This window comes from Camelus ferus, chromosome X, assembly GCF_009834535.1.
Source record: "Camelus ferus isolate YT-003-E chromosome X, BCGSAC_Cfer_1.0, whole genome shotgun sequence".
NCBI classification, from domain to species: Eukaryota; Metazoa; Chordata; class Mammalia; order Artiodactyla; family Camelidae; genus Camelus; species Camelus ferus.
In genome coordinates, this window is record NC_045732.1 from 65,359,741 (window position 1) to 65,387,225 (window position 27,485).

Sequence of the window (27,485 nt, forward strand, 5' to 3'; positions counted from 1 at the left end):
GCATGGAATAGCCTTTCTATCCTTTCATTTTTAGTCTGTGTGTCCTTAGACCTTAGTGTCTTGTAGATAACATCATGTTAGATCTTGTTTTTTAATCCATTTGGCCAATCCATGTCTTTTAATTGGCATGTTTATTTACATTTAAAGTAATTACTGATAGTGAAAAACTGAATATTGCCATTTTGTTCATTGCTTTCTGTATGTCTTAGTTTTTTGTTGTCCTTTCATCTCTTGCTGCCTTCTTTTGTGTTTTTAAATTTTTTTGTAGCAACATGACTTGATTCCCTTCTCATTTCCCTTTCTGTTTATTCTATAGATATATTTTGTGATTACCATTGCAATTACATAAAACATCTTAAAATTATAACAATCTATTTTAAACTGATAACAACTTCATTCCAATCACACATAGAAACTCTAATCCTTTAAATCTCTATCCCCCCAACCTCATGCTATTGATGACACAAATGATCTTTTTATACTGCATATCCATTAACTTAGATTCATAATGACTTTTTATGCATTTGTTTTCTAAATTGCATATTAGTTTTAAAAGTGATTTATGCACTTACATTACATACAATACTATAAAGTTCTATACTTACATATTTACCTTTACTGTGGAGTTTATATTTTCATATGGTTTTGTGCTATTTTTTATCATTGTTTTACCTTAACCTGAAGGACTGCCTTCAGCATTTCTTGCAGGACAGGTGTTTTAAGTGGTGATAAACTCCTTCAGCTCTCATCTGGGAAAGTCTTAATTTCTCCTGTAATTTTGAAGGACAGTTTTGCTGGATAAAGTATTCTTAGACAGCAGTTTTTTTTTTCTAGCACATTGAATATATCACCCCATTTCCTTCTAACCTGCAAGTTGTCTGCTGAGAAATCCACTGATACTTTAATAGGAGCTCAGTTGTACAGGCATACATTGGAGATATTGCAGATTTGGTTCCAGACCACCACAATAAAGTGAGTATCACAATAGAGCAATTCACAATTTTTTGGTTTCCCAGTGTATATAAAGGTTATGTTTACACTATACTGTAGTCTATTAAGTGTGCAATAGCATCATGTCTAAGAAAACAATGTACATACCTTAATTTAAAAATCCTTTATTGCTAAAAGTTTCTAACCAACATCTGAGCCTTCAGCAACTCATAATCTTTTTGCTGGTGGAGGGTTTTGCCTTGATGTTGGTGACTGCTGACTGATCAGGGTGGTGCTGACTGAAGGCTGGGATGGTTGTGGCAATTTCTTAAAATAAGACAATAATGAAGTTTGCTAATCCATTTACTCTTCCTTTCAGGAACGATTTCTCTGTAGAATGCAATGCTGCTTGATAGCATTTTTCTTACAGTAGAACTTCTTTCAAAATTGGAGTCAATCCTCTCAAACCCTGCTGCTGCTTTATCAACTAAGTTTATGTAATATTCTAAATCTATTGTCTATTCAACAATCTTCATAGCATCTTCACCAGGAGTAGATTCCATCTCAAGAAACCATTTTCTTCGCTCACCTATAAAGCAACTCCTCATCAGTTCAAGTTTTATCATAATATTGCAGCAATTCAGTAACACCTTCACCTCTAATTCTAGTTCTCTTGCTATTTCCACCACATCTGCGGTTACTTACTCCACTAAAGTCTTGAACTCCTCTAAGTTATCCATAAGAGTTGGAATCAACTTCTTCCAAACTGCTAATGTTGGTATTTCGACCTCATCCCATGAATCACAAATGTTCTTAATGGCATCTAGGATGGTAAATCCTTTCCAGAAGGTTTTCAATTCACTTTTTCCATCAGAGGAATCACTATCTATGGCAGCTATAGCCTTACAAAATGTATTTCTTAAATAATAAAATCTGAAAGCCAGAATTACTCCTTAATCCATGGGCTGCAGAATGGATGTTGCATTAGCAGACATGAAAACATTAATCTTATTGTACATCTCCATCAGAGCTCTTGGGTGACCAGGTGCATCAACAAGTAAATAAGCAGTATATTTTGAAAGGAATCTTTTATTTTGAGCAGTAGGCCTCAAAAGTGGGCTTAAAATATTCAGTAAATCATGCTGTAAACGATGTGCTATCATCCAGGCTTTGTTGTTCCATTTATAAGCACAGAGTAGATTTAGCCTAATTCTTACAGGCCCTAGGATTTCAGAATGGTAAATGAGCATTGGCTTTAACTTCAAGTCACCAGCTGCATTAGTCCCTAACAAGAGAGTCAGTCTGTCCTCTGAAGCGCTGAAGCCAGGCATTGACTTCTTTCTAGCGATAAAAGTTCTAGATGGAATCTTCTTCCAACAGAAGGCTGTTTTGTCTGCATTTAAAATCTATTGTTTAGTGTAGCCATCTTCATTAATTATTTTAGCTAGATCTTCTGGATGACTTGCTGCAGCTCTTATACCAGCACTTCCTTTACCTTGCACTTTTGTGTTATGGAGACAGCTTCTTTCCCTAAACCACATGAACCAACCTCTGCCAGCTTCAAACTTTTCTTCTGCAGCTTGCTCACCTCTCTCAGCTGTCACAGAATTGAAGAGAGTTAGAGCCCTGCTCTGGATTAGACTTTGGCTAAAGGGAGTGCTGTGGCTGGTTTGATCTTCTATCCAAACCACTAAACTTTTCTCTATATCAGCAATAAGGCTGTTTTGCCTTCTTACAATTGTGTGTTCACTGGAGTAGCACTTTTAATTTCCTTCAAGAACTTTTCCTTTGCATTCATAACCTGGCTGTTTGGCACAAGAGGTCTAGCTTTTGGCCTCTCCTGGCTTTCAAGATGCTTTCCTCATTCAGCTTAACCATTTCTTGCATTTGATTTAAAGTGAGAGACATGCAACTCTTCCTTTCACTTGAACACTTATTGTAGCATTATTAGACTTAATTTCAATATCGTTGTGTCTCAGAGAACAGGGAGGCCTGAGCAGAGGGCGAGAGACTGGGGAATGCTGAGTGATGAAGCAGTCGGAACACCACAGCATTTATCAAGTTTGCCATCTTATTTAAGGTCATGGTTTGTGGTGCCCCCAATTACAATATGACATCAAAGACCACTGATCACAGATCATCATAACAAATATAATAATAAAGAAAAAGGTTGAAATATTGCAAGAATTACCAAAATGTGACACAGAGACACAACAGTAAGCAGATGCTGTTGGGAAAATGGTCCTAACAGACTTGCTCGATGCAGGGTTGCCACAAACCTTCAATTTGTAAAAAACACAATAAAGCAAAGTGCAATAAAACAAGGTATGTCTGTATGTGCTAAGTTCCTCGTCTCTTAACTTCTTTCAAGATTTTCTGTTTGTGACTTTTGACAGTTTGATTAGGTATGTCATGCTGTAGGTCTCTATTTTATCTTAGTTGGGGTTTTTTTTCTTTTGAGCTTCTTGAATTTGTATGTCCATTTCTCCTCAGATTGGGTAAGTTTTTGGCCATTAGTTCTTCTAATAGGCTCTCTGTCCCCTTTTCTCTTTCTTATCCTTCTGTGACTCCCATATGTTGTACCACTTGATGGTGCTCTTAGACTCTGTTCACTTTCTTCATTTTTTTCTCCTTCTCTTCCTGGGTAATTTAGAAGTCCTTTAAGTTCACTGATTCTTTCTTCTGACTGGTCAAGTCTGCTGTTTAACCCCGCTAGTGAAATTTTCAATTCATTAATTGTATTGTTTAGTTCCCCAAGTTTATTTCTTGTTTCCTCATAATATCTTTTTGTTATTATTCTAATTTACTTCATGCATTTTCCCCCCAATTTCGTTTAGTTGTCTATCTGTGCTCTTTTAATTCCCTGAGCATCCTTATGGCAGTTTTAAAATTTCTTTGTCTACAAATTCATATGTCTGTTTCTTTAGGGTTGGTTTCAGGATGTTTAATTTGTTCCTTTGATTGGGCCATGTCTCCCTGTTTCTTTGTGTACCTTGTTAAGTTTTGTTCAGACTTTGGCATTTGAAAAATCAGCCAACTCTCCCAGTCTTTGTGATCTGGTTTTGTGCAGGGAAGACTTTCTCCAGTCACCCAGTAAAGATTCAGGAGACCTTCTAAAACTTCCAGAGATTCATCTTCTCTGGGTTTGTATATGTAATCTCCTAATTGAAGAGATTTGCAGGTTTCTACTCACAAGCACTACCTGGTGTCTATGTGTGGTATTGCAGCCTCTTTGGTAGTATACCAAGCCACAGTGTTGGATGTCCATCTAGCGTCTGTTTGTGGTACTGCAGACTATGACGCATGTTGCTCTCATTTGTTCTCATAGTCTCCCAATCTGGCACCCTGCTCTTCTCAGAGTTTAGATTTAAGCAAGACAAAAACCGATCTCTTGGAAGCCCCCCAAAGAGTCAGAACATTGGATATGTTATATTCTTTCTCTCTCTCCCCAGGGAGAAGTAGGCAGTTGGGAGTTTTCTCCCAATCATGCCTACTGTGCTGGAAGGAGAGGCTCTAGTGTGTGCCATGAATTTTTCTACCAGACTTTGATGTAGTTGGCTTCCTGCTTGTAGAGGTGCGGGAACCTCCTGTTTCTTAATTCCTTACAAAGGCAATTGGTCTGTGCATTGTTGTTAAGTTGGTGTTTCTGTGGAGCAAGGAGGTTCTGGTGTTTTCTATTCTGATATCTTGCTGATGACATTCCCAATGAGTCTAGTCATTCTCTTTGTTAAACAGCCTTATTGGATTATAATTTACATACCATACAATTTACCCACTTAAACTGCACAACTCAATGACTTCTTAATATATTCACAGATGTGTACAACCACCATCACTGCCAATTTTAAAACATTTTCATCACCTCAAAAAGAAACCCAGTATAATTTAGCTATTACTACCCCTCTCACTGCCACCCTCCCAATCCCTAAGCAAACACTAATCTACTTTGTCTTTACAGATTTCCTTATTCTGGACATTTCATATGAATAAACTCATATAATATGTGGTCTTTTAAGACTTGCTTTTTCCACTTAGCATGTTTTCAAGCTTCATCCACATTGTAGTATGTATCAGTACATAGTATCTTTTTATGGCTGAATGATATTCCATTGCATAATTATACTACATATACAAAAAAGAAATCTACAAATATCTCACTTAGATTAAAATATTCAACAAAATAACAAATTGAACCCAGGAATGTATCAAAATAATTATACCAAGAGCAGTTGCTTCCAACTATGCAAGGTTTGTTCAGTATCAATGTAATCCATTATATTAACAGGCTAAAGAAAACAACCCACATATCAATTCATGGTGAAAAAGCACTTGAGAAAATTCACCCATATGCAAATTCCAATAAAGCCATCTTTTAAAAGTCTTAGTAAACTAAGAATAGAAGGTACCTATCATTTTGTTGAAGATTTTTCCATCTATATTCATTAGGAATATTGTTCTCTAGTTGTATTTTTTTGTAAGTGTATTTTTTGAAAACTTGGCATCAAAGTAACACTCCCGTAGAATAAAGTTGGAATTGGTCCCTCCTCTTCTATTTTTTTGAGAATTATATAGGTTTGATATTAATTCTTTAAATGATTGGTAGAACTCACCAGTGAAGTGATATGATCCTGGGCTTCTTGTTATGGAAATAAATTTTATTGAAATATAATTCACATACCATAAAATCCAACTTTAAAAAGTGTACAATTGTGAATTACTGTTTGCAGAGTTGTACAACCATCACCACAATTAATTTTAGAATACATTCATCTCCCTTGAAACAAAGTCTGTAACAATTGGTATTCTCATGCCAACCCCATCCCCTCATTTCTATACAACTAATATCTACTTTTTATCTCTACATTTTTGCCTATTAATGGACATTTCATATAAGCGGAATCATAAAATATTTGGTCCTTTGTAACTGGCTTCTTTCACATAGCAAAATGTCATTAAGGTTTATCTATGGTGTATCATGTACTAATACACTTCACTGCTTTTAACATGTAAATAATATCCCATTGTATGGATATGTCACATTTTGTTTATCTATTCATTAGTTGATGGGCATTTAGCGTGTTTCCACTTTTTGGCTACTATCAGTAATGCTGCTATCAACATTGACGTACAAGCTTTTGTGTGAACATGTGTTTTCAATTCTGTTGGGTATACACCTATGAGTGGAATTCCTCTATCTTAACTCTATGACTAAACTTTTGAGGTTTTGTTTTATACAGAGGCTGCACCATTTTCCATCCCTACCAGCAATGTATGAGGATTCTAATTTCTTCACATCCTCATCAACACTTCTCATTGTCTATCTTTTTTATTATAGCCACACTGATGTGTGTGAAGTAGAATCTCATTGTTGTTTTTATTTGTATTTCTCTAATGACTGAGGATGTTGAACACATTTCAAGTGCTTACTGGCCATTTATATATCTTCTTTGGATAAATGTTTACCCAAATCCTTTGTCCACTTTTAAATTGGCTCATATGTCTTTTTACTTTGTGTTGTAAGAACTCTTATGCTCATGTAAGAGTTCATATATTCTGCATACTAGACTCTTACCAAATATATGATGCAAATTATTTTCTCCCTTTTGTGAATTTATTTTTCACTTTATTGCTAGTGTCATTTGAAACAATTTTAAAATTTTTGATGAAGTATAATTTATTCATATTTCCTTTTGTTGCTTTTCCTTTAAGTATCATATCTAAAAAAAAAAAACATGGCCTAATCTAAGTACAGGAAGATGTACACCTATGCTTTCTTGTCATAATTTTACAGTTCTAGCTCTTATAAATAGGTCTCTGATACACTTTGAGTTAATTTTTATATATGGTATGAGACATTTTCAGGAGGTCCCTGTACTCAAGCAGTGGTCAACAAGCATCTAACATACAGGCCACCTGTGGCTATATATATAGAGGTCGATGACAAACTCAAGATGCCTCTTTCCTTTGGGATTCCATTGTTCTACTGTCTATTGAAAAAGGGGAGAAGGTGGGAGTCCTGGTAAGTATATCCCACCCCCAGCCCATCTCCGCATGCCTGACAGTGTTGCCTCCCCTAGCAACATGTATGGCATGCACAACCAGGTCAGATTCCTAAAGCTGCAGCCATATTAACATCTACAGATCAGACAATGTGTTATTCTTGTAGAAGGGGAAGACCTTTACATACAAGTTCCTGCTAAATATCTGTCTTTTTAACATTAGACTTCTGCTGCTCCTTTCCTGTGGCATTCAGTCGCTGGATGGGCACATTTTCCACTGGTAGGATTATTTGGCCATTGTCCTTATTCCTCCCATTGTCCTGGAGAACATCATAGCACATATAAAATCCCTTACCAGATTCACTCAACAAGACTTAAGTGATAGACAGCAAAGTCTCTAATGGGAAAAACCATCCTCTAAAATAGGATGGCCTTGGACATTATAACTGCCTCAGAAGGAGGTATCTATGCCATTATCCAAGCAGAATGTTGTATGTTCACATCTGATGAGTTTGTTAATGTATCATCTTTATTAAATCACATGAGGACACAAGTGAATGCCCTGAATGAGCCGATATCTAGCCTATGCGACTTAGTAAATCAATGGTTTGGATCATGGGGTTCTTGGTGGAAGAAGTTGTTACTTATATTAAGAATCATTGTCTGTATCTGTGTATTGTCTTGTATGCGCTTATACTCTTGCTGTGGCATCTACCTCCAATGCAGCCAGACAGCTGCCAAACGAGCCACCTCCATGGTGATAAAACCCCTTGCTGATTACTCAGAGACACTGCAGAAGAGGAGGATGTATAACATTATAAGAGTTGGATGGAGAGTTAGAGGAGGTCCTTGAGAGGACACTGAGAAGATGTGACCTTGAGCTGATCTGCGAGCTGGACCTGGTCAATGGAAGGCTGCCTACCCACTCCCCATCCTTGGAATGTACATTTTGCCCACCATTCCATACTACAAGTTGCTTCAAGGATGCAACCTTGAGAGAGTTATGTATTGTTGAGACCATCTGACCATCTGAACTGTGTATGTGGCTGAACCCTGTTAAGGCCTCTACATAAAAATTTTAGATTCTGGTGGGTGGGTGCAGACATCAATGTCTTATAGCTACCTAGGACAAGCCTCATATGTAAGTTCTCTTGCTTATTAAAACTGACACCTACCAATCTGGAGTGGTCTAACTCTTTCTTTGGTTTCTTCTTATCCTCCAAGTATGGGGGCCAGTTTCAAATTTCACTCAGGGTAGACTGATTGATCTATCTATCTAATCACATTGCTGTACACCTGAAACAAATACAACATTGTAAATCAATTATATTTCAATAAAAATTTGTTTTAAAAAAAGTATAAAGCTGATATAAACATCCATGTGCAAGTTTTTGCATGGCAATAAGTCTTAAGTCCTTTAGATAAATACCAAGGAGCATGATTGCTGGATCATATGCTAAAAAACTGTAAGAAACTGACAAACTGTCTTCTAAAGTGGCTGTACCACTTTGCATTCCCACAAGCAATGAATGAGAGATCTTGTTTCTCCACATCCTTGCCAGCATTTGAGGTTGTCAGTGTTCTGGATTTTGGCCATTCTAATAGGTGTATAGCGGTATCTCATGTTTGTTTCAATTTTCATTTCTGTTATGATATATGATGTGGAATACTTTTTCATATGCTTAATTTCTACCTATGTATCTTCTTTGGTAAGGGGTCTGCTAAGGCCTCTTGGCCATGTTTTAATTGTGTTGTTTTCTTACTGTTTAGTTTTAAGAATTCTTTGTATATTCTGATAACAGTCTTTTATTAGGAATATTGTCTACAAATATTATCTCACAGGCTGTAGGTTTGTCTTTTCTTTTCTTTTTCTTTCATTTTGACAGTCTTTTGTAGAGCAGAAAATTTTAATTTTAATTAAGTCCAGTTTATCAATCCATTCTTTCATGGGCTATGCCTTTGGTGTTGTATCTAAAAAAAATCACTGCCAAACCCAAAGTCATCTAGATTTTCTCCTATGTTATATTCTGAAAGTTTTACACTTCTGTGTTTTACATTTAGGTCTATGATCCATTTTGAGTTGTTCTTGTGAAGGATAAAAAGTCTGCATATAGATTCATTTTTTTACATGTGGAAGCTCAGTGATTTCAGCACCATTTGTTAAAAAGACTATTATTGATCCATTTTATTGCCTTTGCTTTTTTGTTAATTGTATGGTACTGGCATAAAAATAGACACAAAGACCAACGGAGTAGAATAGAGAGCCCAAAATTAAACCCTTGCATACACAGTCAATTAATTAGGAAGCCAGGAATATCCAGCAGGGAACAGATAGTCACTTCAACAAATGATGTCAGGAAAACTGGATAACCATATGCAGAAAAATAAAATTAGACCCCCATCTTACACCACTTACAAAAATTAACTTGAAATGGATCAAAGATTTACACATAAGACCTACAACCATAAAAGCCCTAGAAGAAAACACAGGGAGAAGCTCCTTGACATTAGTCTTGGCAATGCTTTTTTTGATGTGGCACCAAAACCACAAGCAACAAAAGCAAAAATCAACAAGTGAGACTATATCAAACTAAAAAGCTTCTGCACTGTGAAAGAAACAATCAACAAAATGAAAAGGCAACTTACAGAATGGGAAAAAATATTTGCAAACCATGTATTAGATAAGGAAGTAATATCAAAACTATATAAAGAACTTTATAATACATACAACTCAATAATTTTAAAAAAACCCAAACAATCCAATCTTTGAAATGGGCATAAGAACTACATAGACATTTTTCCAAAAAAGAAACCCAAATGGCCAACAGGTACATGAAAAGGTGCTCAACACCACTAACCATCAAAGAAAAGTAAATCAAAGCCACAATGAGGCTTTGATTTACACCTGTAAGAATAGAAATCATCAAGAGATAACAAGTGTTGGCAAGAATGTGGAGAAAAGGGAACCCTTGTGCACTGTTGGTGGGGTTGTAAGCTGGTTCACCCACTATGGAGAAAAGTATGGAGATTCCTTAGAAAATTAAAAATAAAACTAATATATTATCCAGCAATTCCACTTCTCAGTATATATCCAAAGGAATGAAAGCAAGTTAACAAAGAGATATATACACTCCATATATACACTCCTATGTTTACTGGAGTTTACTGTTTACTATTCTTTACAATAGCAAGATACGGAAAAAAGCTAACTGTCCATTAATGGATGAATGGGTAAAGAAGATGTGGTATATACATATACAACGGAATACTAATCAGCCATTAGAAAAATGGAAATTCTGCCCTTTGCAACAGCAATGGATGGACCTTAAGGACATCATGTTAAGTAAGTCAGAAAGAGAATGACAAAAAAATGTATGACATCTCTTATATGTGGAATCTAAAAAAACCAAACTCATAAAAGCAGAGAATGGAATGGCGGTTACCAGAGGCTGGGGGGTGGCAGAATGGGAGAAATGTCATTTAAAAGTAAATACTTGCAAATAGTAGATAAATCCTCCTTGAGACCTATACACAGTACAGTGATTATAGGCAACAAAACTGTATTAAACATTAAATTTCCCAAGAAATTAATTTAATTGTTCCCAATATTAGAAGAAATGATAACCACATGATGTGATAGAGGTATTAGTTAATGGTACAACAGCAATCACACTGCAAAATATATGTATTAAATCAATATGATGTACACATTAAACTTACACAATGTTATATGTCAAATACAACTCAATAAAAAACTAAAAATAGAAAGTTATCAAACCACAAAAGAAGAGAAGAGGAACAAAGGAACTACAAACAGCCAGAAACCAATAAATAATGTGATAGGTCCATACATATCAATAATTACTCTAAATGTAAATGGACTAAATTGTCCAATCAGAAGACATAGAGTGACTGTATGAACTGAAAAAAAAAAAGACCCAACTATACAATGCCTACAAGAGACTGACTTCAAGTTTAATGACACACATTGATTTAAAGAGAAAGCATGGAAAAAATATTCTATGCAAATGAAAACCAAAAGAAAGCAGGGATAGCTATGCAGTAGTCCCCTCCTTATCCACAGAGAATATATTCCAAGATCCCCAGTGGATGTCTGAAACTGCAGATAGTATAGAACCATATATATACTATGTTTTTTTCCTATGCATACATACATACCTATGATAAAGTTTAATTCATAAATTTGACATAATAAGACATTAACAGTAACTCATAATAAAATGGAACAATTCAATTATAACAATATGCTGTAATAAAAGCTATGTGAATGTGGTCTCTTTCTCTCTCTCAAAATATCTTATTGTACGGTACTTACCCTTCTTCTCATGATGATGTGAGGTGATAAAATACCTACATCATGAGATGAAGTGAGGTAAATGACATAGGCATAGTGATGAAGTGTTAGGGTACCACTGACCTTCTGACAATACATCCAAAAGAGGACCATCCACTTCAAGTGATCCTGGATCATTAGGCAATGACAATGTCTGTGATTGTATGTTAGGAGCAGACTATGTCAGTGGTTAGGGATCCCATTTGGGAACAGAGCAGAATGATGTGAGATTTCATCATGCTACACAGAACAGCATGCAATTTAAAATTTATGAATTATTTCTGGAATTCTCCCTTTAATATTTTCAGATAGCAGTTGACTAAGGGTAACTAAAACTGGAGAAAGTGAAACTGTGGATAAAAAGTGACCACTGTACTTATATCAACAAAATAGATTTTAAGCAAAAATTACAACTAGAGACAAAGAATGTCATTATATAATGATAAAGGGTTCAATTAATCAAGAGGATATAAGAATTATAAATATCTATGTACCAAATCAAAGCATGTAAATATATAAAACAAACATTAAAAGACCTTTATAGTGAAATATACAATACAATAATAGTCAGGACTGTAATACAAACTTTTGACAAAGGGTAAATCACCCAGATAGAAAATTAATTAAAAAAAATTGAATATAAACTACATGTTACACCAGATGGACTTAAACACATATATAGAACATTTCATCCAACAGCAGCAGAATACATTCTTCTCAAGCACACATGGAACATTCTCCAGAACAGATTATATGTCAGGTCACATAACAAATCTTAATAAATTTAAGAAGACTAGAACCATATCAAGCACCTTTTCCAACCACAATGGTATAAAACTACAAATCAATTACAAAAGGAAAAATGAAAAATTCACAAATATGTGGAGATTAAAAACATGATTCTGAACAACCCATGGGTCAAAAAAGAAATCAAGAGAGTAATCAAAAAATACCTTGAAACGAATGAAAATGGAAATACAACATAATAAAACTTACAGGATGTAGCAAAAGTAGTTTTAAAAGTTCACAGCAATAAATGCCTATATTAAGAAATTAAAAAGATCTCAAATTACCAACCTAACTTTATACCTGAAGGAAACAGAAAAAGAATTTTAAAAGGCCCAAAGTAAGTAGAAGGCAGGATATTAAAAAGATCAGAGTGGAAATCAGTGAAATAGAGTAAAAAGACAATAGAAAAGTTCAATTAAACTAAGAGCTAGCTTTTGAAAAGATAAATAGAATAGATAAAACTTTACCTAGTCTCAAGGAGGACTCAAATAAATAAAATCAGCAATGGAAGAGTAGACGTTACAAATGACAACACAAAAATAAAAAGGATCATAAGAGAAAACTATGAACAATTATATGCCAATAAATTGAACAACCTGGAAGAAATGGATAAATTCCTAAAAACAACCTACCACAACTGAATCATGAAGAAACAGAAAGTCTGAATAGACTGACTACTAGTTAAGGAGATTAAATCACTATTCAAAAACCTTCCAACAAACAAAAATCCAGGACCACATGGCTTCACTGGTGAATGCTATCAAACATTTAAAGTAGAATTAATACCAATCCGTCCAAACTCTTCCAAAAAAATAAAAGAGGAGGAAACACTTTTAAACTCGTTTTACAGGGCCAGTATCACCCTCATAACAAAACCAGGCAAGGACACCTGGAAATGACAGGCCAATATCCCTGATGAATATAGATGCAAAAATCTTCCACAAAATATTAACAAAATAAAACCAACAATATAAAAGAATCACAGACCATAATCAAGTGGGATTTACTCCAGGGAAGTAAGGATGGTTCAACATCTGCAAATTAATCAAGATGATACACCATATTAACACAATGAAGGGTAAAAATCATATGAACATATCAATAGATGCAAAAAAAGCATCTAACAAAATTCAAGATGATTTAAAAAAAAAATCTCAACAAAGTGAGGAAAGGGAACATACCTCAACATAAAAGAAACCATATATGACAAGCCCACAGCTAACATCATATTCAATAGAGAAAAACTGAAATCTTTTCATCTAAAACAAGGAACAAGACAAGGATGACCACTTCACACTTTTATTCAAAATAGTATTGGAAGCCCTAGCCACAATAATTAGGCAAGAAAAAAAAAATAATAAAAGGCATCCCAATCAGAAAAGAAATAGTAAAACTGTTGCTGTTTGCAGATGACATATAACATATGGAAAACCCTAAAGACTCCATAAAAAAGAAAAAACTCTTAGAATGACTGAACAAATTCAGTAAAGCTGCAGGATACAAAATCAGAAAAAATGTTGCATTTCTATACACTAATAATGAACTACCAGAAACAGAAAATAAGGAAATAATCCCTTTTACAATTGCATTAAAAAATAAAAATAAAATACTTAGGAGTAAATTTAACCAAGGAGGTGAAAGACCTGTACAATGAAAATTAGAAGACACTGATGAAAGCAGGAGAACAAATGAATGGAAAAACATTCCATGATCATGGACAAGAAGAGTTAGTATTGTTAAAACGTCGAAACCACCCAAAGCAACCTACAGATTCAATGCAATACCTATCAAAATTCCAATGGCACTTTCCAAAGAAATACAACTAATAATCCTAAAATTTTTTTGGTATCACAAAAGACCCCCAAGTAGTCAAAGCAATCTTTGGAAAAAAGAACAAAGCTGGAGGCATCATACTTCCTGATTTCAAACTGTATTACAAAGTTATACTAATCAAAACAATATGGCATTGGAATAAAAACAGACACATAGATCAATGGAACAGAATAGAGAGCCAAGAAACAAACTCATGCATACATAGTCAATTCATTTACAACAAAGGGGCTAAGATATACAATTGGGAAATGGCAATCTCTTTAATAAATGGTATAGGGAAAACTGGATAGTCACATGCAAAAGAATAAAACTTGACCACTACCTTACACCATATACAAAAACTAACTAAAAATGACTTAAAAACTTGAACATAAACCTGAAATAATTTTTTAAAAAACTCCTAGAAGAAAACATAGGCAGTAATCTCCTTGACACTGATACTGTTAAGGATTTTTTTGGATTTGACACCAAAAGCAAAGGTAACAAAAGCAAAAATGACAAATGGAACTACAGCAAACCAAAAAGCTTCTGCATAGCAAAGGAAACTATCAACAACATGAAGAGGCAACCTACCAAACAAAATAAAATATTTGCAAATCATATGTCTGATAAGGGACTAACAACCAAAATATACAAAGATCTCAAACAACTCAACAGCCAAAAAAAAAGATTGAAAAATGGGTAGAGGATTTGAATAGACTTTTTTTCAAAGAAGAAATACACATGGCCAACAGGATATAAAAAGGTATACAGGATCACTAATTATCAGGGAAATGCAAATCAAACCTCAAGATATCACCTCACACCTATTAGAATGGCTATTATCAAAAAGACAAGAAATAAGTGTTGGTAAGTATATGGAGAAAAGGGAATCCTTGTGTGGTGTTCATGGGAATGTAAATTGGTGCAGCCACTATGAAAAGCAGTATGGACGTTCCTCAAAAAATTAAAAATAGAACTACCGTATGATTCAACAATTCCACTTCTGGGATTTATCCAAAGAAAACATAATCACTAACTTGAAAAGATATGTGCACCCCTATTTTCACTGAAGCATTATTTATTATTCATAATAGCCAAGACACGGAAACAACCTAAGTGTCTATTAGTGGATGAACAGATAAAAAATGTGATGCACACACACACACACACACACACACACACACACACACACAATGGAATGTTATTCAGCCATGTAAAAGAAGGAAAATCTTGCCTTTTGCAACAACATGGATGGACCCTGATGGCATTATGCTAAGTGAATAAGTAAGGCAGAGAAAGACAAATACTGTATGACCTCACTTAAACGTGGATCCTAAAACAAACAAAAAACCCTGAACTTATACAAAGAACAGGCTGGTGGTTTCCAGAGGTGGAGCTGGGGTGTGGGTGTGATAGGTGAAGGTGGTCAAAAGGTACAAACTTTCAGTTATAAAGTAACTAGGTCATGGGATATAATGTACAACATGATAACTATACTTACTAATACTGTATTGTATATTTGAAAGCTGTTGAGAGAGGTCTTAAACTGTCTCATCACACACACAAAAATTTCTACTGTGTATGGTGACTGACGTTAACTAGACTTATTGTGGTGATCATTTCACAATATATACAAATATTGAATCATGTTGTATACCTGAAACTAATATAATGTTACATTAATTATATATCAATTAAAAATATTTTCAAAAGATATATCTGATATGGGACTGTTATCCAAAATGTACAAAGAACTCTTTAAAATAACAAAAAGGAAAAGTGATATACCACATTAACAAACTGAAGAATAAAAATCATATGATCATCTCAATAGATGCTTTTGACAAAATTCAACATCCATTTATGATAAGAACTCTCCAGAAAGTGAGTATAGAAGGGACATATCTCAACACAATAAAGGCCATATATGATAAGCCCACACACAGCTAACATCAAACTCAATGCTGAAAAGCTGAAAGCATTTCCTCTAAGATCAGGAACAAGACAAGGATGCTCACTCTCGCCACTTTGATTCAACATAGTATTGGAAGTCCTAGTCATGACAATCAGATGAGAAAAAGAAATAAAAGGAATCCAAATTGGAAAGGAAGAAGTAAAACTGTTACTGTTTGCAGGTGACATGATACTATACATAAAAAATCCTAAAGACACCACCAAAAAAACTACTAGAACTCATCAGTGAATTCAGTAAAGGTAGAAGATGCAAAATTAATATACAGAAACCTGTTACATTTCTGTACATTAAGAACAAACTATCAGAAAGAGAAATAAGGAAACAATCCCATTTACCATCGCATCAAAAAGAATAAAATAGGAATAAATCTATCTAAGGGGGTAAAAAACCTGTACTCTGAAAACAATAAGACACTAATGAAAGAAATTAAAGACAACACAAACAGATGGAAAGATATACCATGTTCATGGATTGGAAGAATTAATATTGTTAAAAATGATCATACTACAAAAGATAATCTACAGATTCAATGCAATCTCTATCAAATTACCAATGACATTCTTCACAGAACTGGAACAAAAAAATGTTAAAATTTGTATGGAAACACAAAAGACCCTGAATAGCCAAAACAATCTCGAAAAAGAAGAACAGAGGTGGGGCAATCATGCTCCCTGACTTCAGACTATACTACAAAGCTACAGTAATCAAAACAGTATGGTACTGGCACAAAAACAGACACATAGGTTAATGGAATCAGAAAGTCTAGAAATAAACCTATGCACTTATGGTCAATCTACAGAAAAGGAAGCAAGAATATACAATGGAAAAAGAGTCTCTTCAATAAGTGGTGCTGGGAAAATTGTACAGCTACATGTAAAAGAATGAAATTAGAACATTTTTTCACACCACATAATAATAAACTCAAAATGGATTAAAGACCTAAATATAGGACCAGAAACCATAAAACTACTAGAAGAAAACATAGGTAGAACACTCTGACATAAATTGTAGCAATATTTTTTTGGCTCTGTCTCATAAGGCAAAGGAAACAAAAGTGAAAATAAATGGGACCTAATTAAACCTAAAAGCTTTTGCACAGCAAAGGAAGCCATCAACAAAATGAAAAGACAACCTACTGACTGGGAGAAAATATTTCCAAATGATATGACTAATAAGGGGTTAACATTAAAAAAATGTATAAACAGCTCATACAACTCAACATCAAAAAAAAAAATCCCAATTAAAAACTGGGCAGAAGAGCTGAATAGACATTTTTGTAAAAAAGATACAGGTGGCCAACATGCACATGAAAAGATTGCTCAACATCTTTAATCATTAGAGAAAAGCAAATTAAAACCATGAGTTATCACCTCTTACCTGTCAGAATGGTTACCATAAAAAAACACACACACACAAATGAGAAATGTTGGCAAGGATGTAGAGAAAACAGAACTCATTTGGTACACTGTTGGTGGGAATGTAAATTGGTGCAGCCAGTGTAGAAAACAGTATGGAGATTTCTCAAAAAACTAAAATAACACTGCCATATGATCCAGCAGTTCTACTCCTGGTATGTATCCAAAAAAAAAAAAACTGAAACATTAATTCTAAACTATACATGCACCCCAGTGTTCACAGTAGCATTATTTACAAGAGCCAAGATATGGAAGCAACCTAAGTGTCCTTCAACAGATGAATGGATAAAAAAGATGTGGCACATATACACAATGGAATACTTACTCAGCCATAAAAAAAATGAAATTTTGCTATTTGCAACTAAATGGATGGACCTGGAGGGTATTACGCTTAGTGAAATAAGTCAGACAGAGAAAGACAAATATTATATGATATCACTTATGTGTGGAATCTAAAAAATAAAACAAACTAGTGAATATAAAAAAACAAACAAACAAACAAAAAAAAGGAACAGACTCACAGATACAAAGAACAAACTGGTGGTTACCAGTGGAGAGAGGGAAGGGGAAACACAGGGGTAGGAGATTAAGAGGTACAAACTACTATGTATAAAATAAATAAGCTACAGGATATATTGTACAGCACAGGGAAATTAATCAATATCTTATATTAACTATAAATGAACTATAACCTTTAAAAATTTTGAACCACTATGTTGTACACCTGAAACTTATATAGTATTGTAAATCAACTATACCTCAATAAAAAAAGAAATAATGTTAAGAGCCAATGCTTTTGTAACTGAGCTCTATCTAATTATTAAAAAATGAATGATTGGGGGAAAGGTATAGCTCAAGTGACAGAGTGCATGCTTAGCATGCATGAGGTCCCGGGTTCAATCCCCAGTACCTCCTGTAAAAATAAATAAACCTAATTACCTCCCCCCCAAATATAAAATAATTAAATAATATAATAATAAGTAAATAAAATTTTTTAAAAATTAAAAAAATTTTAATTTTAAAAATTAAAAATGAATGATTAAAATAAAAACAATAAAACACCTTAACTAAAAAATGGACGTAAAATCTTAACAGACACCTCACTGAAGAAGATATACAGAAGGCAGATAAATATATGAAAGAAGCTCCATACCATATGTCATCAGGAAATTGGAAATTAAACGAGAGAACACTATACACCTATCAGAATGACCAAAATCCAAAACATTGACAACACTAAATGCTGACGAAGATGTTGAACAGCAGGAACTCTCTCATTTATTACTATTAGAAATATAAAATTGTATAGCCACTCTGAAAGACAGTTTGGTGGTTTCTTACAAAACTAAACATATTCTTACAATACAATCCAGCAATCACATTCCTTGGTATTTACCTACAGGAGGAGAAAACTTATGTCCACATGAAAATGTGCAGACAATTATGTATAGCAGTTTTATTTGTAACTGCCAAAACCTTGGAAGCTAATAAGATGCCCTTCAGTAGGTAAATAGATAACTCAATTTTGGTGCATCTGGACAACAGAATATTACTCAGTGCTAAAAAGAAATAAGCTATTAAGCCATGAAAAGACATTTAGGAACCTTAAATTCTTATTACTCAAAGAACACAAACTGAAAAAGCTACATACTATATGATTCCAACTATATGACATTCTGGAAAAGGCAAAACTGTAGAGACAGTAAAAAAGATCAGTGGTATCCAGGGGTTGCCGGGCAGGGAGTGAGGGGTGGTACTAAGCATACAGGATTTTTCGGGCAGTGGAAATATTCTGTATGATACTTCAATGATGGATACAAGTAATTATACATTTGCCCAAACCCATTGAATGTACAGCATCAAGAGTATACCCTAAGGTAAACTATGATCTTTGGGTGATTATGATGTGTTGATACAAATTCATCAATTGTAATAAAAGTACCACTCTGCTGGGAGATGTTGAAAATGGGTAAGACTATGTGTGAATAGACAGGGAGCATATGGGAAATCTCTGTACCTTTCTCTCAAATTTGCTATGAACCTACAACTGCTCTGAAAAAAATTAAGTCTTTCAAAAGACATACCAAATGGAAGGAAACATTTGCAAATCATACATCTAATAAGGTTTCAATATCTTGAATATATTAAGAGCTCTTACAATTCAACACCAAACAGACAGCCCAAATAAGAAGTGGATAAAGGACCTGAATAGACATTTTCCAAAGAAGTTATACAAATGGCCAACAAGCACATGAAGATGTTCAACAGCATTATTAGAGAAATGGAAAACAAAACCACAAGGAGATACCAATTCACACCCACTAGGCTGGCCATAATCAAAAAAACAAAGTAACAAGTGTTGGTGAGGATATGGAGAAACTGGAACCTTTGTACATTGTGGGACTGGAAAATGGTACAGCCACTCTGGGAAGCTTGGCATTTTCTCGAAAAGCTAAACATAGAATTATCATATGACCTGGCAAGTCCACTCCTAGGTATATGCCCCTATAAGAATTGAAAATAGATATTCTAAATTTATCTAAAATGACTAACAGTTGCATACCCTGGATTACACTAAATACAATTGAACTGTTCACTTTAAATGTGTGAACTGTACATCATATGAATAATGTCCCAAAATAGCTGTTAAGCGCACTTGCACACATGTAAACACACACATTCTCTCACACATAAATGCGGAATGAAGTACTGATATATGCTACTCTATGAATGAACACTGTGCTAAGCAAAGGGAGCCAGTCACAAAGGATTATATTATTCCATTTACATGAAATGTCCAGAATAGGCAATTAAAGACAAAATATACATTAGTGGCTGCCCAGGGCTTGAGGGACTAGGGGATTGGGGTGATTATAGCTAAAAGATATATGGTTTCTTTTTGAGATGACAAAAGTATTCTAAAATGACTGTGGTGATGGTTCCAGAACTCTGTGTATATACTAGAAACCACTGAATTATATATTTTAAGTGTGAATTACATCTCAATAAACCTGTTTGTTCTTTAAAAAAAATTAAAAGAGATCACTAGGAGACGAGGGGATTACAACTTGGGTTGAACTAATAAGTTAAGGGAATCAACTAGGGAAGCTTACTCACACACGGAACCCTTATGCCCTAGGATTCACCTCCTCTAGTCTATGAGAGAACAGGGGTGATGGTTCACATCGAGGACCATGTGATCCACATGGGCAGCACAGGATTTCACTGGCTGAACATGCAAGACTTGTGTCTGCGTCTTCCACAGTTTACTGTGCACTTGGTGGAGAATGGCAATGTGTGTTTCTACAGGTTGAGCCCACCTCTGCCACTCCGGTTTCGTGACTGCTGCCAGCATTTCCCTCACAGAAACCCTAGTAGCTTTATATTTCCACTCCTCATTGATAATTTACTGAGGATAATGACTGCACTGCTTCTCCTCTATGTCCCTGCTTCCAAGTAGCTAGAGATTCTCCCCCAGGAAAGATTCCACATTTTGGCTGACATGCAAAATGCCTCCAGTGTCCTGATGTAACATCTGGCAGGCAATGAACCAACCTTCTTCAGGGCTAAGGGCCAGCCAGAGAATTGCCCTGTCAGCCATGCGCAACAGTTTCAGCTACAACAGGTGTAAAGAAAACGAAGTAAGGAACAGCAGCAATACTATCAAATGCTACCTAGCCATAGCGCAGTAAGAGGAGAAATGACTATGTAGATTCTTCCAAGTCTCTTTTCCAATTGTGTATTTTGAAAAGAAAAGGAGAAAAACAAAGAAACAAATTCTTCCCTACTTTATTCTGCAGGAAATGAGGATGACTCATTCTTCATGAGTTTCACTCCATCTTAACATTTCTCCCATCATTCTCCTCTCCAATTTCTTTTACAGCAGGCAATCTACATCTCTAAAACCACATTAAAAATCTAAAGCCCTATACTTGTATTTTAATCAATTTATTATCTTTCTGTACTAGTTTCAGACTTTGGCTGCTTACTGAATCCCTCCTCCACCCAATTACATGCAATTAACTTTCTACAGTGTATCACTCAAATTCTCTGAGTGAAATCATTCAATATATAAAGAACAGTACATTGTATAGTGAGATGAAGGCAAGCAATACAGTTGGTCTTATTTTGTTTTTGGAGAAAAGGGTATTTTCTGAAAGTCACCGCCTGGTGGTATATGTGGAATGTCACTCTGAATTGTCACAAGATATATTTCCCCTGCACTCACCTTCCTGTTATCCTCAAATTATATTTGGCACCAATCAGCTACTCCATTCATCTCTAGATTTTCTTTCTCAGAGCAGCTACAGCATGAGGATTCCAGTCACAGGCATGGATGAAGGCAGCATCAGCAGAAACTAGGAACGGCAATGTAAAATAGTCAATCTCTACAGAGAGATCAGACGCTGCTTGAGATTATGGGCCCCAAGTGGTCAACCATAAATAAAGGTTCCAAGCTCTGAGACTCAGAAAGAGCAATTTCCTTGAGGGACCACTCAGCTGTGGACTGAGTTGGGAGTTAATTTCCTGTAATCACAGCCAAGGGACTAAAGAAGGCTGTGAAGCAACCTTAGATGTAAGAAGTCATCCCCTCCTCATTCAAATTTATAGATGACTATACTCTAGACCAATTAGAGTCTTCATCTTCCTCCTCATTATTAATAAGCAGATACTTAGTACTATATTGACTGGGGCTCTTACATACACGTTCTTTAGGGAGAAAACAACATTAATACAAATATTTAAAAGATACATAGAAACACAACCAAATGTTGAATACTTTGAGTATTCACACCAAACACATTATCAAGGGTCAGTGCACTCTAGGGAATAACTGAACAGTAGTGTTCAAAAGACAGTACATAAGGAGGTATTACCATTCCTTAAATTACTCCAGGTGGAGTTTAAAAGGTTCTTTGAATGACAGTCTCATGAAGGAAAATATGAAAAAACATGTCAGGCATATGGGAGTCATGGGAGAAGGCTCACAGGTATTAAAAAACGTGGCAATCTAATACGTGGTGCTGACATTCAGGAGGAAGATTTTAGACTTCATCCACAGTGAAACAGGAAGGGCCTTTAAGAGGAGAATCACATGATCAAAAGGAAGACAATCTCTCCTTACACTTTAAAGAGGTCACCTAACAAGGGGACATTAAATTTGTTAGGAAGGTAATAAATAATTTTTATTTGTTAACAAAAAGAGATTTGGAGTTCACTGCACTTTAATATGAATATATCACATTTGAACAACATAATTTTCTCATGGCTTTGAAGAAAAACACTGATAAAGACTCAAGAGTGGACTGAACCTGAATAGGGGTCTGGGGAAGAGGTGGCTACTTCAAGCCCATGGTCCCTAGAATCGTCACCTGTATAGAGACCCCCTAGTGCTTCTCCAGTACAGGGCAATGATGTCACTCACAGCTTCTGTGTTGTGATATCAAAGGAGAACATACACTGGGTCGCATAGAAATTATTCCTAGGGAAAGAAATATAACAAGAGGGAAGCTGAATAACACAGGCACCAAATTTAAAAAGTGAGAACTCACAGCTGTTCATGACATTATAGAAGCTAGTTCAGACAAGTAAAGAACTGTAACTGATAACAATGGCTAACCTGTGAATGCTCACTATGTACCAGGCACTGTGCAAAAGCATGTGTTCTAAATCATTTAATTATCACCCCAACAACCTCATGATGTTATTATATTCATACCACAGATCAGGAAATTGAGGTTCACAGACACACAGGTAGAAAGTGACAGAGTTGGCATTTGAACCAAAGGCATCTCTTAGTTTGTGCTCTTAAATTACCTCCAAATGTCTAGTAAACTATCATTTGAGAGAGAATTGGATTATGACCATTCTAGCTTTCCCTTTTTTCTTTTGCTCCTGTTAACCATCTTCTACACACACATATCCCTCCAAATGAGTTTCCATTCATTCTACCACAGCCATCTAGATTTCTCATATTCTGAAGACATTTTGATTTACTAATAGGAACCAGGGCTCCTTGGAGAAATGGGTAATTCTCCAAGGGCTGTGGCAGGGAATATACAAAATGAGCAACCTATAGTGCCAGAAAGTAAGGAAGTGCTCAAAAAACAAAACAGTGGCGGCATGCCAAAGGAACATAGGGACCAATGTGAAAGGGCTTCCAATGAACAAAGCTGGAATAATTTGAGAAACAAAATAAATAATTCTTCCTTATAGAGGAATGCTAAATAATTTATGTAGATTCTCACCCTCCAGTAAGTGGAGCTTTATCTTCTCCAATCCTTCTTAAAAGTGGGCTGGATTTAGTGACCTCCTTCCAAAGAATGGAGCTTAGAAAGTGGGGAATATAACTTGAAGGAGGAGAAACCTGGCAAAGGTTGGCCAGCTGATCAAAACCTTGATATGATATGATATGATATGATATGATGAGAATAGTATTTCACCTATGTGGTCTTTCTCCCAAGCACCCGTTACCCCAGTCTAATCATAAGTAAATATCATACAAATCCCAACTGAGGCACAGTCTACAAAATACCTGAGTAATACTCCTCAATAATTTCAAGATCATCCAAGCAAAGAAATTCTGAGAAACTGTCACAGTCAACAAGAACTTAAGGAGACACCAGAGCAATGTGATGTGGCATCCTGGACTGGATCCTAGAACAGAAAAAGACATTAAGTAAAAACTAAGGAAATAAAGTATAGACTTTAGTTAATCAGTATTGGTTCATTAATTATAGCAAATGTACCATACTAACCTAACATGCTGATAAAAGGGGTAACTGTGTGCAGGGCAGGGAGTGGGTAAATATGGGAACTCTCTGCACTATTTTTGCAACTTTTGGTAAATCTAAAATTATTCTAAAATACAAAATTTATTTTTTAAAAAATTCACAAAACCTGGAAGAAGAAATAGAATCAAAGCCTAGCTTTTATCCTCATTAACTGGGTAACCCTGTACAAGTCACTATCTAAGCACTGGTATCCTTGTTTATAAAATAGATAGGGTACTAGCTTTTTAGTGACATTTGCAAGTTGGCAAACTAGGAAGCTCCAGGCCCTCCTTTCCCCATCCACATTAACATTTAAAAAACCAACTAGAGATTGGCTAAAATAACTTTACAGGAGGTCTGGAAAACAGTCTTTAACAACCAAGTGGAAGTTTAATCAAGAAAAAGCCACATAGGAAATGGTAGGAAATTCCATGGCATTTTTACTTATTTTAACCCCTCTTTCCCCTGTAGTGCAGTGAAGCACAGTCTGGGGAAAGCAGTGGCCCAGCTGTCAATTCCCTCCCTCTAACTGGAGAGAGGAAGGCAGACCTTTTTTGCAGTGTTCTAATCTGCCTAGGACTACCTGAGGTATTAGTCTCCCGGAGTTCAGGAAGAGAAAAGCAGTATAGCTCGGATCTCGGGGTAGGAAAAGCCATGGGAAATGGTGGACACTGCTTGAGAAAGCTGCAGAGGGACTACAGTCTCACAACATCTGAGGCAAGAGATTAGAGGCAGAGGAACACAGTGGAATATCAATGGCCCCCCGAAGAAGCAGTGGTGGGAGTCTTTGGGAAATTAAGACACTTAAACCAGATGTGTATTTAAGGGAATTGAAAAAAGCACACACAGTGGTCCAGACAAGATGTATGCCTAGAAAAGGTCCAGGAAGACCTTTAAACCTTTACATGAGGCTGATCTCAAGGCTCAGAGCAAGCCGTCCTAACTCGTAAATGTCTTTCCCAGGACAGAGCCTATCTGCAAGGCATTTTTCAAATGCCCAGCTTTCAATCAAAAAAACCACAAAGCATACAAAGAAACAGGAAAATATGCCACATCAAAGGAAGAAAATAAAGTGGTAGAGAATGTTTCTGAAAAAACACTAGGCAATGACTAAAACAATGATCTTGAATACGCTCAAAGAGCTGAAATAAAACACAAAGAACCAAAGGAATGAGGAAAAGAATACGTTTTTTAAATGAGGACATCAACAAAGAGATAAAAATTATAAAAAGGAACCAAAAAGAAATTCTAGGGCTGAAAATATAGTAACTCAATTGGAATATTCACTAGTGGGATTCAACAACAGTTTGAAATAGGAAGAAAGAATCAGTGAAGTTGAAGATATCATTTGAAATTCTCGGGCCTAAGGAGCAAAAAAGAAAAAGAGGATAAAGAAAAGTGGGCAGAGATTCAGAGACTTACAGTGTACCATCAAGCAACAAATGCATTATCAGAGTTCCAGGAGGTTAGAAGAAAGAAAAGAGCAGAGAGGCTATCTAAAGAAATAATGGCCAAAAACTTCCCAAATTTGAGAAAAAACATGGATTATTCACAAGTCCAAGAATCTCAATGAACTCTAAGTATGATAAACCCAAAGAGGCTTACACAAGGATACATTATAGTCAAACTGTCAACAACCAAAGTGAGAATCTAGAAAGGAGCGAGAAAAAAAAAGTGACTTCTGTACAACGGATCCTCAAAAAGATGATCAGCAAATTTCTCAGTGGAAACCTCAGAGACCAGAAGTGAGATAATATATTTATAGGGCTGAAAGAACAAATGTCAACTGAGAATTCTGTATCTGGCAAAACTGTCCTTCAGAAATGAAGGAGAAATTAAGACATTCTCAGACAAACAATATTCAGCATGAAAAAGGAAGTTTTAACCATGGAAATTAGCCAAGAAAGTTAAATGAAAGGCATCCAAATTGGAAAGGAAGAAGTAAAAGTACCTCTGTTTGCAGATGAGATGATCTCATATGTAGGACACACTAAAAATTCCTCCCCAAACAAAAAATAACTCATTAGAATTAATTCAGCAAATTTGCAGGGTACAAAATCAACATAAAAAACCAGCTGTATTTCTATACACTAACAACAAACAATCTGTAAAGGATATTAAGAAAGTAATTCCATTTATCATAGCATCAAATAGAGTCAGTAAAGGCAACAAAAACGAAAATAAACAAGTGAGACTCCATCAAACCAAAAAGCTTCTGTACAGCAAAGGAAGTCATCAACAAAATAAAAAGGCAACCTACTACATGGGAAAAAATATCTATAAATCATATATCTGGTAAGGAGTTAATATCCAAAATACACAAAGAATTCCTAACATCTAATAGCGAAATGGCAAACAATCCAATTAAAAAATGGGCAGAGGCTCTGAATAGACTTTTTTCCAAAGAAGACACACACATAATCAACAGGTACATGAAAAGGTATTCAACATCACTAGTCTTCTGGAAAATGCAAATCAAAACCACAAGGAGGTATCACCTCACATCTGTCAGAATGGCTATTAACAAAAAGGCAAGAGGAGGGTATAGCTCAGTGGTAGAGTACAAGCTTAGAATGCGCGAGGTCTTGAGTTCATCCCCAGTACCTCCATTAAACAAACAAACAAACAAACCTAGTTACCTCCCCTGCCAAAAAAACAAACAAACAAAAAGACAAGAGATAATAAGTGCTGGTGAGGGTGTGGAGAAAGGGAACTCTTGTGGACTGCTGGTGGGAATATAAACTGGTATAGCCACTGTGGAAAATAGTACGGAGGTTCCTCAAAAAAATTAAAAATAGAACTACCACACAATCCAGCAACTCTACTTTTGGGTATTTATCTGAAGGAAACAAAAACACTAACTTGAAAAGATATATATACCCCAACATTCACTGCAGTGTTATTTATAATAGTCAAGACATGGAAGCAACCTAAGTGTCCATGGATGGACGAATGGATAAAGAAAATGTAGTATACAAATACACGGGAATATTATTCAGTCATTAAAAAGCAGGAAATATTGCCATTTGTGACAACATGGATAGACCTTGAGGGCACTATGCTAATGAAGTAAGTCAGAGAAATACTGTATCAGCTCTCATATATGGAGTCTAAAACAAACAAACAAACGAAAAACAACCTATAGAACAGATTGGTAGTTGCCAGAGGTGGGGTCTGGGGGCAGTGGGTGAAAAGGGTGAAGATGGTCAAAAGACACAAACTTCCATTTATAAAATAAATAAGACCTGGGGATGTAACGTGCAGCATTGTGAATATAGTTAGTAATACTACACTGTGTACTTGAAAGTTGCTAACAGAGTAGATTTTAAAAGTTTTCATCACAAGAAAAAAAGTTGTAATTATGTGTGGTGATGGATGTTAACTAGACTTATTGTGGTGATCATTTTGCAGTACAAACAAATACTGAATCATTAT

The 27,485-nt window shown here is 35.4% G+C and overlaps 1 protein-coding gene across 21 annotated transcripts in view; it reads right to left on the reverse strand.

Annotated features, from left to right (window-relative positions):
- The window catches only part of SYTL4 (synaptotagmin like 4), a 90,718-nt gene that overhangs the window by 60,330 nt on the left and 2,903 nt on the right, over positions 1 to 27,485 (reverse strand). For 19 of the 21 annotated variants that reach the window (XM_032475249.1, XM_032475234.1, XM_032475240.1 and 16 more), the window contains exons 4-7: positions 23,813 to 23,934; positions 22,650 to 22,759; positions 21,506 to 21,635; positions 673 to 770 (exon numbers count right to left, since the gene is read on the reverse strand). The gene's annotated coding sequence lies outside the window, so the exon portion shown is untranslated. The remainder of the gene's footprint in view (positions 1 to 672; positions 771 to 21,505; positions 21,636 to 22,649; positions 22,760 to 23,812; positions 23,935 to 27,485) is intronic. The other 2 variants (XM_032475230.1, XM_032475229.1) reach the window with 1 other exon arrangement.